This window comes from Oncorhynchus gorbuscha, linkage group LG04 (assembly GCF_021184085.1).
Source record: "Oncorhynchus gorbuscha isolate QuinsamMale2020 ecotype Even-year linkage group LG04, OgorEven_v1.0, whole genome shotgun sequence".
In the NCBI taxonomy this organism is placed as follows: domain Eukaryota; kingdom Metazoa; phylum Chordata; class Actinopteri; order Salmoniformes; family Salmonidae; genus Oncorhynchus; species Oncorhynchus gorbuscha.
The window spans coordinates 62,676,854-62,694,897 of record NC_060176.1 but is presented as its reverse complement, the minus strand read 5'-3'; positions in this window follow the sequence as shown (position 1 = coordinate 62,694,897).

Below are 18,044 nucleotides of genomic sequence, written 5' to 3'. Positions count from 1 at the left end.
CTAAAATCACATCTCATTTTAAACTATACTTTCTTCACCATATTTTGATCCAATAAACCACACAGAGTACATGATTAAGAGAGGCACCGGTTGACTATTTAAAATATGTGGAACCTTTTCACATAAAATGGTAGAACTAAGAACAACCTCACAGATGTAATATAAATGCACGTGGCTCATTGTTACATTGAAATCCTTCCTGTCATAATTATTTCAGTTTCTTGGGGTGAAACATAGCTATTTCGTTTCTCGATTTACATTTTCTCACATGAGATGGATCCAACATCATGTCACATGTTTTCTGTCAAGAAAGGGATCTAATATGTCATCGAAGATATGTCAGTTGTTTTGTTATCATAACACAACATAGTCTACAGCCTTTGATACTGTCCCGGAAACCTTTGATTAGATTATATGTACCCAGAGTCATTTATATCCCTAATTGTTATCGTTGTTGTTACATATTTCTGAATATGGGCGCCTCCCTTTTTGCGCATTGTAAAACATGGCTGCCTCGGCTGTGTCAGGGCTTTACAGACAGACTGCTTGACTGCTCCTTTCCCCTTACAGGCCACAGTGAGAACTTCACAACGGGATTATTATACTTAAACTAAATCGAGACGAAATCCTGCATATACATAGTCTATTGTTGTGAATGAATCCATGTCTGATTTATATAACGTCAATGTATTACCATTTCCAACAGATGACTCTGACCTGGGGCCCCAATGTAACCATCTCCTTGGTATGTATTACTGATCACAACATAGTCCAGTCATGAAGTGACAGACAGTCCAATACAATGTTTCATCTTCCATGTTAAATTCTATTAATCTTTGTACTGGCATAGTCTTAATGATATAATACGAAAAACCACATAAATAGTGCAATGAAACAGCTGAAATCCAATTTGGCATGAGATGGGGAGGTTGGGCTATTGATCTCAACACCAGCGAGACAGACACTGTCTGGAAGGATGAACAAAACAGGGAGGGGTGTGGCAGCAGCAGAGAAAGACCTTGGGAGGGGAGCAGTGCATGCCTGTTTTAAAGAGTGCTGGAATTAGGGTAGGGGGGGGGTTATTGATAGTTAATATGTGTGTCAGGGGGAGAAGGTATCTGAGACGCCAGCACTCTCCTCTTGCATGGGCAAAGTAGCTATGCGCTGAACGACAGAGGAGAGACACCCAGCTGACTCTGTTTTTTAATTTTATTTTTTATTTTACCTTTATTTTACTAGGCAAGTCAGTTAAGAACAAATTCTTATTTTCAATGACGGCCTAGGAACAGTGGGTTAACTGCCTTGTTCAGGGGCAGAACAACAAAGTTTTACCTTGTCAGCTCAGGGATTCGATCTTCCAAACTTCCGGTCACTAGTCCAACACTCTAACCACTAGGCTACCTGCCTCTGTCTAACACTTCCTCACACTTTCTTCATGGCCCCTGCATTCTTCCTCCACGGTAGTGTCTAGTCACAGACGACAGGGAAAGGGTGGGTGTGTTAATAGTAACAAAGGGGGAGAGAGTGGGGCTTTGTGAGGACAGGAAGAAGGTGAGCCTGAGGAGAGACAAAGAGAATCAATCACAAATACATTTCCTGAGTAACATCCTATACAGTGGAAGCAGCTCATTATGGTTTCATACAACACCTTTCCCATACCATCCTCTGTCTGGGCACACACATCCACATTCTATTTCTATCTCAGCCTTTTTAATCTACAAAGTAGCAGAAAGACAAGGGCTGGACCTATCCAACAATAGACAGCCTCAAGACAGGACTGGAGGTGTGGTATTTTCTTTTGATTCAAACCATTTTTATCCCTCTGCAGTAAATTAATTATTCATCTAACTTTGGAGGGGAATAGAGTCTGACTGTACACTAAGTTGTGTGATGTCATGTGATGTGAGGCTGAGCGTGTCTACTGCACATCGGCATAAAAGCATCTCTGAGTCAAATTGAGGGCGTTTGCTGTCCTCGGCTCTTTGTGGACATAATGTCACCTCATTATATGCTTACAGTAACTTGCAGCTTGGCTGTCCTACTAGACTAGAGCTCTCCAGAAGGTTGATGGTTAAATGACTCGGCATCTTCCCTACATCTTCAGTAGACTACTGCATCCTCTGTGTACTGCCAGATAGTGTAGCGGACAGTGGTACACTACACCAATAGAAACATGATTACAACTGTAGATATAACAGAATCAGTATTATACTGTATCTCTATGACTTGACTACACTGTTCTCAGGGTAGAGTGTGAGGAAGAGTTAGACAGAGCTCCACATTCATGTTACATAACAAAGAGACCATGACCGTGCAAAAAAAGACACCCTGGCAGAATGCAAATGCTAGCTAGTGTCAGCTACAATAGTTACTGTGTTGCAGTGGGCATGTCGTGATGCTATTCAATACTGTGTTTTCTAGCAGCGAGGAACAAGTACACACAAGTCAATTTCTAAATGTATGCTGATTTGCAACAAATTGACAGTAGAATTCTAAAGCACTGTAAAGTACTTGCCACGCCCAGTCCTCCTTCGCTATTCAGCATATTGGTACAGACAGATGCCTACTCTCTACAAGAGGGTTCTACCAACAATTATATGGGCAACATTTGGGTAACATTTAGAATTTCCAGTGAATATCTGATATCTTTGTAAAGTTTGGTCATTGGAGACAGCAGAAATCAGAGGTGGTCTTTCCTGGCCTGGCCTATACAGTAGAATTGTGGGTGAGCGGGTGGAATGGGGATGTGGTTAATAATGCAGGCCAGGTGTTGGACAGGAACAGCTGTGTCTCACGCTGATTGTGTACTGTACAGTATGTCTGCTGATGGAGCCCAGTGATTCAGACATATCAGGTTACTCTCCTCAGTATTTACATTTACTCTGGAATGCTGTTACAATAAATGGCTGTGTCTGATTCCGATCTCTCATAGCGTAGTAAGCTGTGTATCACCATATCTATCCCTAATGAAGAGTAACAATCTGTGAGTGAATGGGTGGGATTCACTATTGTAAGAGCGAGAGGGGGAGGGGCACTCCTTCAGTGGTGGGGGAGTAGGCTAGGCTGCATTGTGAATAATGGAACAGTGCCCAGATGCAGAGAGGGAATACATCATTCTTCCATTGATTTTCCTGAGATTGGTCATGCATGCTATCCTTCTGTGCTTTTCTCTCTTCTCTCTCTGTCTCCATGGCTGGTCCACTGGGAGAACAGTCAGTCAGGAAGCACAGCTGATGCTAATGCTGCCAGACACTCAGCTCCAGACTATGCAGCACATCCACTGAGCTTACTGATGATGATGATGCATACACAGAGAACATCAGCTGTGGCCCGGAGAAGTCCAGATCTCCGCTGTGACACTTATCAAAACAGGCTATCACATCGCTGGCAATATAATATGCTGGTTATGTAGTGGGCTATCACTGCCACTGGCTGAATGACTGAGTGGGATAATGATGGTGGCTGAGATTAAGGTAATTGATGTTGTAATGGTAGAACAAAATGGGGGATGGGTTTGTATTGATTAAGGATGAGTCACTGGATCAATTTGGATTTATAGCCTTCTGGAGGGGGAAGATGTAATACTACTGTATCACTAATTTAGGGATTTGAGATTAAAAGTAGATGCATTCTTTCCCAAAAACAATGTAAATACATTTAAGATATCTTGTAATAAATACTGGCCCACTAGACAGCACTTAGCAACAGCCTCATATCTAGTTTTATGGTTGGATGTGACAGAGCATATTTTGAGATATTTATGAGATGTTTCAAATCATTTTGATCAATCCTGGGAGTGTTCATTCATTAATACATTACATTTGCACTCTTTCAAGTGAGTCTTTAATCAAATGAATGTGGTTTACCAATCAAATGTGTTTTTCTGTGGTGTTCTTTCCTTTTTTCTAAGAACGGGGATTCTCTCTAAGTGGTTTAAATGAGCTCTATAGTAGTGACATTGATTTGAATCAATCAATAAATTATTGCCTACCTTTCCTAGTGTTTTATGTAAGCATATTGGACACTACTACAGTCACCCATAATGAAACAGTGAGTAATGGGATATGGGTAAACCAGTCTTAAAACTGTTACCAAAAGATTACAATCTCTGGGACAGCATCCAAACAGATGCTCATTTGGTATGATCTTTTTCAGAGGCCTGCTACTGGAGGCAGCTGCTAAGCAGTCCATTGTGTGTTCTGACTCCATACCACTCCCTTGTTACAGGCCAACTCCCAACACTTCCGGCGAACAATAACGTTCCAATCATCTACTGCCATCTTCTGGCTGTATTGAAAACCAGTGTCATGTTATATTGATTATTGAAAAAATACGTCCCAGGAATCTGGCGATCTTGTATTAATTCACAATTTCCAATAGATCCACATTAGGGTGTTTTGGTTCGTCAAAACAAACCTTGAAGGTCTATTAAAAACTATGAGAAATTGAAGAACATGAAATGAACCATGAGTATGATCATGCTGAATCATTTCAATGTGTTAGATGTAGGGTTTTACTTCCTGTTTTCTCTGACTACCAGTGTCCCTGTTTCCTAGTGACTATCATCTTGTTGCCTAGTGACTATAATGTTGTTGCCTAATGACTATCATCTTGGTTTTGAATGAAATGAACTCCAACTGTCTCAAGAGGGAATATTGTATGTTTATCTTGAAACAAAATTACATTTCAACGCAGATGTTTTATAAAGCAAAAGCAAACCTTTATTTTTTTATTTAGAATATACAAAACAGTACCTAGTTGTCAAAAAGATAAAACACAAGCACAATATCATTGGTTTTTACAGTGAAGGTGATTGGGAATGATTTGTGTTGTTTGGTAGGCCTGTTGTGTAGTGGAGTAGCTGCAGACCAACATGACCAACGATGAGGGTCCGACATGCAGAAAGTAGAAGACTGATCATTATGGCTCCTATAGCAGAGTTTGTCTTGTCTTGGTGCAAGGTGGTTGGGTAGAGGTGCCTGAGCCAGAGTTGTTCTTCTTGCAACCACCACCACCACCTAACAATGCACAACCTTTTATTACACTGGAAAGATACAACAGAGAATGGTGGTAGAATGAGCCTGCTGACATGGGAATAAGGATTTAGTCCATTTAGCCCACGTGCAAGAGCAGCATGCATACCGACGCTTTTCCCCATGACTCTTTACCGTAACAGCATGAATGGCATGGTGATATTCAATTCAGGAGAAGATCATTGATTTTGAATTGAAAAAAAATCAGATCAGTTACCTGCTGGGAGGATGTTATCCTTAGAGTATCCCTTCATGTTCATGTTTCTTGCTGGGTTGTACTGGCCCAGCAGCAAAATTATCTCCATTAACCCATAAGAGTCTAAGCCATGTCTTAGCCAGGGGTGGGGGGGGGTTCTACTAAGCTATATGGAATTGTTTTAAGAAGGTGATACCAAGGATAATTTAGTTATGATTTTGATTTTAAGACCCCTTGTAGTATAACAAATATATATATGAAAGAAATGAGATATTTTTGGCTTTAGCAGTATTAACCCATTCAAACGCATTTAATAACATTCACTACATGGAACAACAGATAGTCCCCCCCAAAAATCGAAATAAAGTTCATTCTGAAGCGTCATTTGTTTTTATTTCTATTTTTTACATGTATTTAACCCCTTATTTTCAACTAGTACCTGGGAGACTTGTGAGGCCTGTGGGGCCCTCATGAAAAAGTACTACTGAATTACTACTCATCACTAATACACAAGATCTACACAAACATACTGGTTTTACTACTTGATTGCTATTGAGATGTGTAGTAAACCAGTTGTCACGACTTTCGCCGAAGTCGGTCCCTCTCCTTGTTCGGGTGGCGGTCGACGTCACCGGCCTTCTAGCCATCACCGATCCACTTTTAATTTCCCATTTGTTTTGTCTTTGTTTTCTACACACCTGGTTTCAATTCCCCCCATTACATGTTCATTATTTAACCCTCTGATTTCCCCATGTTTGTGTGTGTGTTTGTTTTATTGTTAGGCTTTATCTGACGGCTGGTATTATTGTTGCCGGGTTTTGTTGTTACGCCCGTTTATTCGTGGTACCGGTATTTTTACAACACCATAGTATTATGTTTGTACTGGTGTTTTTCTTTATTAAATCCCTTGTCCAGCTCTCCTGCGCCTGACCACCAGTTACCCACAGCCATGACACCAGTAGTGATTTATGTAGTAATTTAAGAAGTAATGAGTGATAAATTAGGATGTTTCACTACTGGTGAACACCACACATTTCCTACTCAAATCACTACATAATTCTTTCTTAATGATTGATTAATTACTGAGCGTTTGGGTATCTACTACTTAAAACCTACACATTCCGACATGTTCACTATTGAATTGTTACATATTACTGCTGTATGTAAATGTTATATTTCAGTTTATCATTTTTTAAATAATTTTGCAAAAATGTCTAAACCTGTTTTTGCTTTGTCATTACGGGGTATTGTGTATAAATGGATGAGAAAAAATGTTTCAATTAATTTTAGAATAAGGCTGTAACGTAACAAAATGTGGAAACAGTCAAGGGTCTTAATACTTTCCGTATGCACTGTACGATTTAAAACGTCCACATTCCTACATAATTCCTCCAATATTCATAAAACAAGAAATACGTTTATAAAAAACTCAATTGTATTTAAAAAAATAAAATGTATTACATTAATTCAATTAATTACAACACTTTTAGTCCATTTGACGTCTTCATTCAGCTTTGACATCGCTGTCTTGAGATCCTCTTTTTTTTGTTGCAGCCACATTTCTCCACAAGAGAAAATCAATTATAAGCCATTACCAATCACCTGCTGACTGTGTTCACATAAGACAACACAGAAAAATATTTGATAAACAATGTTAATCGTACCAACAATGGCCTCCAGTTTTATGTCATGGTCCTCCTTGACAACAGGTCAAAAGGGGTAAGTAGAATCTGTAAGTATACTAATGTGAAAATACTGTACATGTGCATACTGGTGGTGCACGGGTCAGGTATTTGTTCACCCACACCCGCCGGAATTTGCTAATAACCCATCAGCAACCACCTGACTATATGTGATAAAGTGAAAATCTGAGACCCGCACCTGACCCTAACCCGCTAGTATAGAAAATGTGCTATAGGCTACAGTCAAAGACTGCAGAACAAGGGGTTGCAGGACTTAGATATGTTTCTGCTTACAATTTCTGACATGCTGGTAGGCTATTTGTTAGTCAACTTATCTATAATTATATACATGTAGGCTATTTGTTAGTCAACTTATCTATAATTATATACAAGTAGGCTATTTGTTAGTCAACTTATCTATAATTAGATACATGTAGCTTCTCTTATGCATATCATTTCAAGTTTGCATCTCACTATTACACTTTATACATCACAGAGGACAGAAATATAACTAAACCAATTGACAGAAACACGTTTTTTTCAGCTGTTAAAAAAAATAAGGTTTATTAATTAGGAAATTATGGAAAATATGAATAACATTCCACCCATGAGGCCACTAGAGGGCAATTTGGTCATTTGACTCCAGGATAGGGCTACACGCTTGATGCCATCTCTAGTGTAAAAGTCCCATCAGGCATGAGCTGCTTGTCGAAATCTTACACTGTAGCAGCGCAAGTCTCTTGTGGAGCCGGCATGCTCACGCCCAGATTTAGTTGAAATGAATAGGAGTGTCTCACACTCTGCAAAAGTTAGGCCTATGCATTCCATCTGATGGAGCAGGCCAGTAAAACACATTTTTCTGCTACCTCATTGTTGTTGTTTTTTAGAAACTGACAAGTTATACCATTTCTGTGTGTAAACAGCTATTTTCCCATTTCTGGGCAAGTGAACATAATCTTCGGGCAATCAAAACATACTGCTGATTTTGCAGATGGGAAAGTACCTTTCCGACCTTAAAATCAGTCTCTGTGGGGCATGACAGTGTAAAACGTTTTTTTTTCTTCTAATCAGGTCACAGTTTTAAACTGGAAAAACTCCTGGACCTGTAGGAAGGATGAAAACTCTATCAAACTGCAGCAACCCTGTTCATACTAATTATATTTTAAATCTTACTGGGGTTTTAAGTTACACAGACACAACTGGACTTAGACAATATAACTAACAGGGATGAGCTTGTTTGATGCAGGGTTGCATCATGTAGGCCCATATATACAGTACATCTGTAATTAAAAAGGTACAGGTGAATTAACACAGTCTAACCTGTCATCACTATTTGTTGATTTATAAATGTTTTTATCATGAGAGGTTTGTAAATTCACTCTGACTATCTACTCCGATTTCAGAGCACTCTCGTCTGAGTGTGCCAGAGTGCAGAATAACGGATGAATTTACCAACACTCAACACCAGTTGAATATTTTAACATGTAACCTTTATTTAAATAGGCAAGTCACTTAAGAACAAATCATTATTCATAATGATGGCCTACTGGGGAACAGTGGGTCAACTGCCTTGTATCAGGGGAAGAATGACAGATTTTTACCTTGTCAGCTCAGGGTTTCAAGCCAGCAACCTTTCAGTTACTGGCCCAACGCTCTAAACACTAGGCTACCTGCCAACCAACAATTAGTTAGCAAGTCTGAAATGTCATAGTTTCCTAGTTTCAACTAGCACGTGAACAAAGTGTCAGGATTTGGCCAGGGTTGTTCCGGTTTTTGGTCACTAGATGCCCCCATTGTGCCTTTTGACCTTTTGTTTTCCCTTGATCCCCATTATTATTTGCACCTGTGCCTCGTTTCCCCTGATTGCATTTAAACCCTTTGTTTTCCTCTGTTCTTTGCTTTGTGTTTGTATGTTAGCACCCAGCCCTAGTACTATGAGAACTCTTGTTAATCCCGGTGGACTCTCTTGTGGAATTCTGTTTTTTGTTCTTGTTTGTTTGTTTTTTTGAGTATCTTTTGAGGCTTTTTGTGCTTTACCTTCCACCTTGTGGATTTACCTTTTTTGTCTTGGAGGATTACCTTTGTTCTGGTAGGATTCCTTTTGAGGTTGTGGAGTTACATGTTTTCCTGAAGAACTTCACTTTTTACTTCATTAAATACACCGTCTCAAGTACTGCTGTGTCTGCTTCATCTTCTGGGTTCTGCCGACTATTCGTGGTTCAGTTGGTTAAGTGACTGTTTCTCACTCCGGAGACCCGGGTTCGTAACCAGGTCCTGACAGAAACACAGAGCCAAAAATGAACCCAGAGGCAGCCAGTTCCCAGGACCTTGTTGCCATGCTGTCCCACCACCAGGAGACTGTCCAACGCCACGAAGCCGCCCTGGTTCAGCAAGAGGCCTTAATGGCTAGACATTCTCATCTTCTGTCGGAGATGCTGACTTCCATAAAGCAGATATCTGATTGACTGACCCTGGCAACAGTTCCTGTCCCAGTACCTCAGATTCACGTACCCATGGCATTTAACCCTCTGGCTGAACCTCGTCTTCCACCTCCCCAACGGTTCTCAGGTGATCCAAGTGCTTGTAAAGGGTTTCTCACCCAATGTTCTCTCTCCTTCGAGCTGCAACCCTCGTCCTTCCCCACCAACCGGTCTAAGATCGCATATATCATCAACCTGCTGTCGGAAAAAGCCCTGGCCTGGGCTACTGCTGTGTGGGATGCCCATAGTTCCTGCTGTGCCAGCTACTCTGCCTTTGCTGAGGAATTCAAACGAGTGTTTCAAGGCCCAAGCAGTGGTCCTGACTCAGCCAAACAGCTCCTGACTCTCCACCAAGGTCGGCGCAGCGTGACGGACTATGCCATCCAGTTCCGCACGGTGGCAGCAGCGAGTGGCTGGAACAACGAGGCGCTCACAGTGTGCTTTCTGAAAGGCCTTTCCGACACTATCCAAGATGAACTGGCCACTCAGGAACCACCGGACAATCTCGAGTCCCTGATCAAGTTGGCCTCACGCATTGACCAGCGTCTGAGAGAGAGAGAACTCAACCGTAGACCTCTAGCCCCTATCAGTCCCAGCTCCGAGTCCCCACCTTTATCCTCGCTGGCTCCACCGGAACCCATGCAGATTGGACGCATCTCCCAGGCTGAGAGAGACCGCCGGATGAGGGAGCGACGCTGTCTATATTGCGGAAAACCGGGCCATTTCCGTTCCACGTGTCCCGGGCTCCAGGGAAACGCTCTGTCCCGTACAGACCGGGGGGAACTGTAACGGGAAACATAACCTCCTCCCATCCGTCCAACTCCCGTCTGCTCATTCCAGTCACCCTTTCCTGGGACAACCACAAGCTTCACCTTCAAGCCTTGGTAGACGCTGGAGCCGCAGGTAACTTCATGGATGGTGTCTGGGCGAAGGAGAATGGCGTTCCCTCTGAACCTCTAAGTGACCCCATGAGGGTTACTACATTGAATGGATGCCCTTTGGGATCTGGACTTGTCACTCATGTCACTACCTCCTTGCGACTTTCAGTTTCACAACACCAGGAATTGATTAACTTTCATTTGATCTCCTGTTCCGAGTTCCCTCTCGTCCTTGGATACCCCTGGCTTCACAGCCATAACCCTCACATCGACTGGTCTGTGGGCACTATCAAGCAGTGGGGTCCTACGTGCCAAGCTACTTGTATTTTCCCGAATTCCCCGAGTTCTACTCCCGAGTCTTTAGAATCCATCGACCTGACCCGAGTTCCCGAGTGTTACCATGATCTCAAACTGGTATTTAGCAAACAGAGGGCCACCATGCTACCACCCCGTAGACCTTATGATTGCCCCATCGAACTGTTTCCGGGCACTTGCCCTCCCAGGGGTCCGATCTTTTCCCTATCTCCACCCGAACGAGCTGCTATGGATACCTACATCAAGGACGCTCTGGAAGCAGGCCTCATGCGTCCAACCACCTCCCCGGCGGGAGCAGGGTTTTTCTTTGTAGCCAAGAAAGACTGTGGATTACGTCCTTGCTCCGACTACCGGGGACTCAATGCCATAACCGTCCGTAACCGTTACCCGCTACCCCTTATGGCCACAGCCTTCGAGCTGCTCCAGGAAGCAGTTGTATTCACTAAGCTTGACCTGCGGAATGCATACCATCTTGTGCGGATCATACCTGGTGACGAGTGGAAGACCGCTTTCAACACGCCTACTGGTCACTATGAATACTTGGTGATGCCCTTTGGCCTGACCAACGCCCCAGCGGTGTTCCAAGCACTCATAATCGATGTGCTTAGGGATATGCTTAACATATTTGTGTTCGTTTACTTGGATGACATCCTCATCTTTTCGAGCTCTCTTCAAGAACACACTAAGCATGTCAGACAAGTACTCAAACGCCTCTTAGACAGCCATCCTGTACGTTAAGCCGGAAAAATGTGAATTCCATTCATCCCGAGTACAATTCCTGGGATTTGTAGTGGAACCCGGTCGAGTCCAAATGGACCCCAGGAAGGTAGGGGCGGTAGCGGATTGGCCCACCCCCAAATCCGTTAAGGAAGTTCAGCGTTTCCTGGGCTTCACTAACTTTTACCGCAAGTTCATCAAGAACTTCAGCTTGGTGGCAGCCCCTCTCTCAGCTTTAACCAAGGGTGGCAATGCAAGGTTTTTGTGCGGAAGAGAAGCTGAGACGGCCTTCCAAGGACTCAAGCAGCGCGTCCTCTCAGCTCCCATCCTGATACTACCGACTACGGATGAACCGTTTGTGGTGGAGGTAGACGCCTCAGAGGTTGGTGTTGGAGCTGTCCTGTCTCAGAGGGGTGAAGACAAGAAGCTTCATCCGTGCGCTTTCTTCTCACACCGGCTTACCCCGGCTGAGAGGAACTACGATGTGGGGGATCGTGAACTCCTAGCGGTTAAGATGGCATTGAAGGAATGGAGACACTGGCTCGAGGGGGCTTCTCACCCGTTTCAAGTGCTTACGGACCACAAAAATCTGGAGTATATCCAGCAGGCGAAGCGGTTGAACTCTAGACAAGCTAGATGGTCTCTTTTCTTCAATCGATTCCAGTTTATCCTCACCTATCGGCCCGGGTTGAAGAATCTCAAACCGGATGCCCTGTCCCGAGTCTACGCTCCTGCCATTCGAGATGACACGGACATGCCTGTCCTTCCTGCTGCTAAGATCGTGGCTCCGATCTCGTGGCAAGTTGAGGATACCGTGAGACGAGCTCAAGCTATTGAACCGGACCCGAAAGGAGGTCCTGCCAATCGGTTGTTTGTCCCCAAGGCAGTGAGGACTCAGGTCCTTCTTTGGGGGCACTCCTCTCGCCTCACCTGTCACCCGGGCGTAGGTCGCACCTTGGAGTTCATCCAGCGTAAGTTCTGGTGGCCTACCATAAGAGAAGACGTTGCCACTTTCGTCAATGCCTGCCCCGTGTGCTGCCAGGGCAAATCTTCTCACCTCCCGCCCGCAAGGACTCCTTCACCCTTTACCTGTTCCCCACAGACCCTGGTCCCATATCTCGTTGGACTTTATTACTGGCCTTCCTCCATCCCATGGCAATACTACTATCCTAGTCATAATCGACTTTTCAAAGGCGGCCAGGTTCGTCCCTCTGACTAAGTTACCTTCTGCCAAGGAAACGGCTGAGTTGGTAATTAATCATGTGTTCCGAGTCTTCGGCATTCCTCAAGATATGGTTTCTGACAGAGGTCCCCAGTTCGCCTCTAGGTTTTGGAAGGCCTTCTGCCAACTCATGGGAGCTTCTGCCAGTCTATCTTCAGGGTACCATCCGGAGTCCAACGGCCAAACTGAGAGGATGAATCAAGAGCTGGAAACCACCCTCCGATGTATGACTCGTAACAACCCGTCCACATGGTCGTCCTTCATTGTTTGGGCCGAATACGCGCACAACACCTTGCGCTCCTCCTCCACTGGTATGTCCCCGCACGAGTGTCAGTTTGGCTATGCCCCTCCATTGTTCCCGGACCAGGAGGCAGAAGTCAGAGTGCCTTCAGCCTTGAAGTTCGTCAGACGCTGTCGGCTTATGTGGAGGAAGACCCGTCTTAATCTTACGCGTTCCTCACAGAGGTACCAACAACAAGCCAACAGACGTCGCCGTCCCGGGCCTGCCCTGCGCCCCGGCCAGAGAGTCTGGCTCTCCACAAGAGACTTACCACTACGGGTGGAGTCTCGCAAGCTGTCCCAAAAATACATCGGTCCCTTTAAGGTTGCCAGGAGAGTTAACCCAGTTTCTTATCGCCTACACTTACCCAGATCCCTTAAGATTAATCCCACATTTCACATTTCCTTATTAAAACCTGTTGTTTTTTCTCCCCTTGTCCCGGCAGACAGACCTCCCCTCCGCCTCGTGTCATTGGAGGCCAGCTGGCTTATACCGTCCATCGGATACTGGATTCCCGCCGGGTGCAGCGGTCCTGGCAGTATCTGGTGGACTGGGAAGGCTACGGTCCCGAGGAGCGCTCCTGGGTTCCTGCCAAAGACATACTGGACCCTGACCTCATTCGTCAGTTCAGGGCCCTCCACCCTGAGAGAGCTGGTAGGAACGTCAGGAGCCGTTCCTAGGGGGGGGATTCTGTCAGGATTTGGCCAGGGTTGTTCCGGTTTTTGGTCACTAGATGCCCCCATTGTGCCTTTTGACCTTTTGTTTTCCCTTGATCCCCATTATTATTTGCACCTGTGCCTCGTTTCCCCTGATTGCATTTAAACCCTTTGTTTTCCTCTGTTCTTTGCTCTGTGTTTGTATGTTAGCACCCAGCCCTAGTACTCTGAGAACTCTTGTTGATCCCGGTGGACTCTCTTGTGGAATTCTGTTTTTTGTTCTTGTTTGTTTGTTTTTTTGAGTATCTTTTGAGGCTTTTTGTGCTTTACCTTCCACCTTGTGGATTTACCTTTTTTGTCTTGGAGGATTACCTTTGTTCTGGTAGGATTCTTTTTGAGGTTGTGGAGTTACATGTTTTCCTGAAGAACTTCACTTTTTACTTCATTAAATACACCGTCTCAGGTACTGCTGTGTCTGCTTCATCTTCTGGGTTCTGCCGACTATTCGTGGCTCAGTTGGTTAAGTGACTGTTTCTCACTCCGGAGACCCGGGTTCGTAACCGGGTCCTGACACTAAGGATTCCCCACTTAATTCAATGAGGATTACATTTGCTTTTGCAATTCATTCTTTATCTATAACCTAGCGATTACATTACCAAACGTGTGCACTTGAATAGTGATGGGAAACCAAGGCTTTCTGAATGCTTTGGCACTTTCACCGAAGGTACTACGTTCATCTGTACAAACAATAGTATGCAATTATAAACACCATGGGACCACGCAGCTCTCATACCGCTCAGAAAGGAGATGCGTTCTGCCTCCTAAAGATGAACGCACTTTGGTGCGAAAAGTGCAAATCAATCCCCAAACAACAGCAAAGGACCTTGTGAAGATGCTGGAGGAAACGGGTACAAAATTATCTATATCCACAGTAAAACGAGTCCTATATTGACAACCTGAAAGGGCTGCACAGCAAGGAAGAAGCCACTGCTCCAAAACCGCCATTAAAAAAACAGACTACGGTTTGCAACTGCACATGGGGACAAAGAGCGTACTTTTTGGAGAAATGTCCTCTGGTCTGATGAAACAAAAATAGAACTGTTTGGCCATAATGACCATCGTTATGTTTGGAGGAAAAGGGGGAGACTTGCAAGCCAAAGAACACCACCCCAACCGTGAAGCACGGGGGTGGCAGCATCTTGTTGTGGGGGTGCCTTGCTGCAGGAGGGACTGGTGGACTTCACAAAATAGATGGCATCATGAGGCAAGAGAATTATGGTGATATATTGAAGCAACATCTTAAAACATCATTCAGTAAGTTAAAGCTTGGTCGCAAATGGGTCTTCCAAATGGTCAGTGACCCCAAGCATACTTCCAAAGTTGTGGCAAATGGCTTAAGGACAACAAAGTCAAGGTATTGGAGTGGCCATCACAAAGCCCTAACCTCAAACCTATAGAAAATGTGTTGGTAGAACTGAAAAAGTGTGTGTGAGTAAGGAAGCCTACAAACCTGACTCAGTTACACCAGCTCTGTCAGGAGGAATGAGCCAAAATTCACCCAACTTATTGTGGGAAGCTTGTGGAAGGCTACCTGAAACATTTGACCCAAGTTAAACAATTTAAAAGGCAATACTACCAAATACTAATTGAGTGTATGTAAACTTCAGACCCACTGGGAATGTGATGAAAGAAATAAAAGCCGAAAGAAATCATTATCTCTACTATTATTCTGACATTTTACATTCATAAAATAAAGTGGGGATCCTAACTGACCTAAGATGGGGAATTTTTATTAGGGTTAAATGTCAGGAATTGTGAAAAACTACATTCTTATCACACACATAATATGAAATGACCTAACATACAGTCAGAGATGTCATCTCTATCCTACTGTGAACATTAAGAATATAATCTTTACCATACAGCTCGCCACACCTGGTACATGTCAGAGCGAGAATAAAGATCAATGGACAGCCAATCAGCAAACAGCTCTTCACCAAATACTTCTGGGAGGTGTATGCCGTTAGAGGCTACAAAGTTATAGTATGTCTTCATAGAGAGTTGAAGAATGAATATTGATGTAGCCCATCACTCTCAAAATAACTCTCTGACCCTTTCTTGTTATGACTGTGTCACTGCTGTCACGGCATCGTAAGAAGTGGACCAAAGCGCAGCGTTGTGAGCCTACATTTCTGTTTATTAGGTAAATGTCGCCAACAAAACAAAGAAACAACTGTGACGCTTACAGGGCTATAGTGCCACTAACAAAAGTCAACTTCACACACTGACAAAAGGGGAATAGGCTGCCTAAGTATGATTCCCAATCAGAGACAATGAATGATAGCTGTCCCTGATTGAGAACCATACCTAGCCAAAACAAAGAAATACAAAAACATAGAAAATAGAACATAGAATGCCCACCCAAATCACACCCTGACCAAACCAAAATAGAGACACCAAAAGCTCTCTAAGGTCAGGGCGTGACAACTGCACTGATCCTCAATACTCCCATGGAGTTAGTATGCCGGACTACCTCCGCTTCCTCACGATCCTGGCATTCCATGTCTTTACCCAGGGGCCTCCCGGGTGGCGCAGTGGTCTAGGGCACTGCATCGAAGCGCTAGCTGTGCCACCAGAGACTCTGGGTTTGCTCCCAGGCTCTGTTGCAGCTGACTGCGACCGGGAGGTCCGTGGGGTGACGCACAATTGGCCTAGTGTCGTCCAAGTTAGGTAGGGATATCCTTGTCTCATCACGCACCAGCGACTCCTGTGGTGGGCCGGGCGCAGTGTGTGCTAACCCAGGTCACGAGGTGCACAGTGTTTCCTCCGACACATTGGTGTGGCTGGCTTCCGGGTTGGATGCACGCTGTGTTAAGAAGCAGTGTGGCTTGGTTGGGTTGTGTTTCGGAGGACGCATGGCTTTCGACCTTCGTCTCTCCCCAGCCCGTACGGGAGTTGTAGCGATGAGACAAGATAGTAATTACTAACAATTGGATACCACGAAATTGGGGAGAAAAGGGGATAAAAAATATAAATAAAATAAATATAAAAAACATTCACATACCCTGTCCCATGTACAGTTTGTTTACAAATGTACTAACGACCAAATCAATTGATAACAGTTGTAAACCATTCTGAGCAGTATCTTTCTATATAACAGATGGATTTACTGTATATAGCCTTGGTTTCATGCATGATAACATTAGAAGCCTCCTCCCCAAGTTTGTTTTATTCACTGCTTTAGCACACTCTGCCAACCCGGATGTTCTAGCCGTGTCTGAATCCTGGCTTAGGAAGACGACCAAAAATTCTGAAATCTTCATCCCTAACTACAACATTTTCAGACAAGATAGAACGGCCAAAGGGGGCGGTGTTGCAATCTACTGCAAAGATAGCCTTCAGAGTTCTGTCCTACTATCCAGGTCTGTACCCAAACAATTTGAACATCTACTTTTAAAAATCCACCTCTCTAAAAACACTTCTCTCACCGTTGCCGCCTGCTATAGACCACCCTCTGCCCCCAGCTGTGCTCTGGACACCATATGTGAACTGACTGCCCCCCATCTATCTTCAGAGCTCGTGCTGCTAGGCGACCTAAACTGGAACATGCTTAACACCCCAGCCATCCTACAATCTAAGCTTGATGCCCTCAATCTCACACAAATTATCAATGAACCTACCAGGTACCACCCCAAAGCCATAAACACAGGCACCCTCATAGATATCATCCTAACCAACTTGCCCTCTAAATACACCTCTGCTGTTTTCAACCAAGATCTCAGCGATCACTGCCTCATTGCCTGCATCCGTAATGGGTCAGCGGTCAAGCGTTCTCCACTCATCACTGTCAAACGCTCCCTGAAACACTTCAGCGAGCAGGCCTTTCTAATCGACCTGGCCGGGGTATCCTGGAAGGATATTGATCTCATCCCGTCAGTAGAGGATGCCTGGTTATTTCTTCCTCACCATCTTAAATAAGCATGCCACATTCAAGGAATTTAGAACCAGGAACATATATAGCCCTTGGTTCTATCCAGACCTGACTGCCCTTAACCAACACAAAAACATCCTATGGCATTCTGCATTAGCATCGAACAGCCCCTGTGATAAGCAACTTTTCAGGGAAGCTAGAAACCAATATACACAGGCAGTTAGAAAAGCCAATGGTAGCTTTTTCAAGCAGAAATGTGCTTCCTGCAACACAAACAAAAACAAACAAAAAAGTTTGGGGACACTGTAAAGTAAGAACACCTCCTCCCAGCTGCCCACTGCACCGAGGATAGGAAACACTGTCACCAGCCATAAATCCACGAAAATGAGAATTTCAATAAGCATTTTTCTACAGCTGGCCATGCTTTCCACCTGGCTACCCCTACCCCGGTCAAAAGCACTCCACCCCCCACAGCAACTCGCCCAAACCTTCCTCATTTCTCCTTCTCCCAAATCCAGTCAGCTGATGTTCTGAAAGAGCTGAAAAATCTGGACCCCTACAAATCAGCAGGGCTAGACAATCTGGACCCTTACTTTCTAAAATGATCTGCCGAAATTGTTACAACCACTATTACTAGCCTGTTCAACCTCTCTT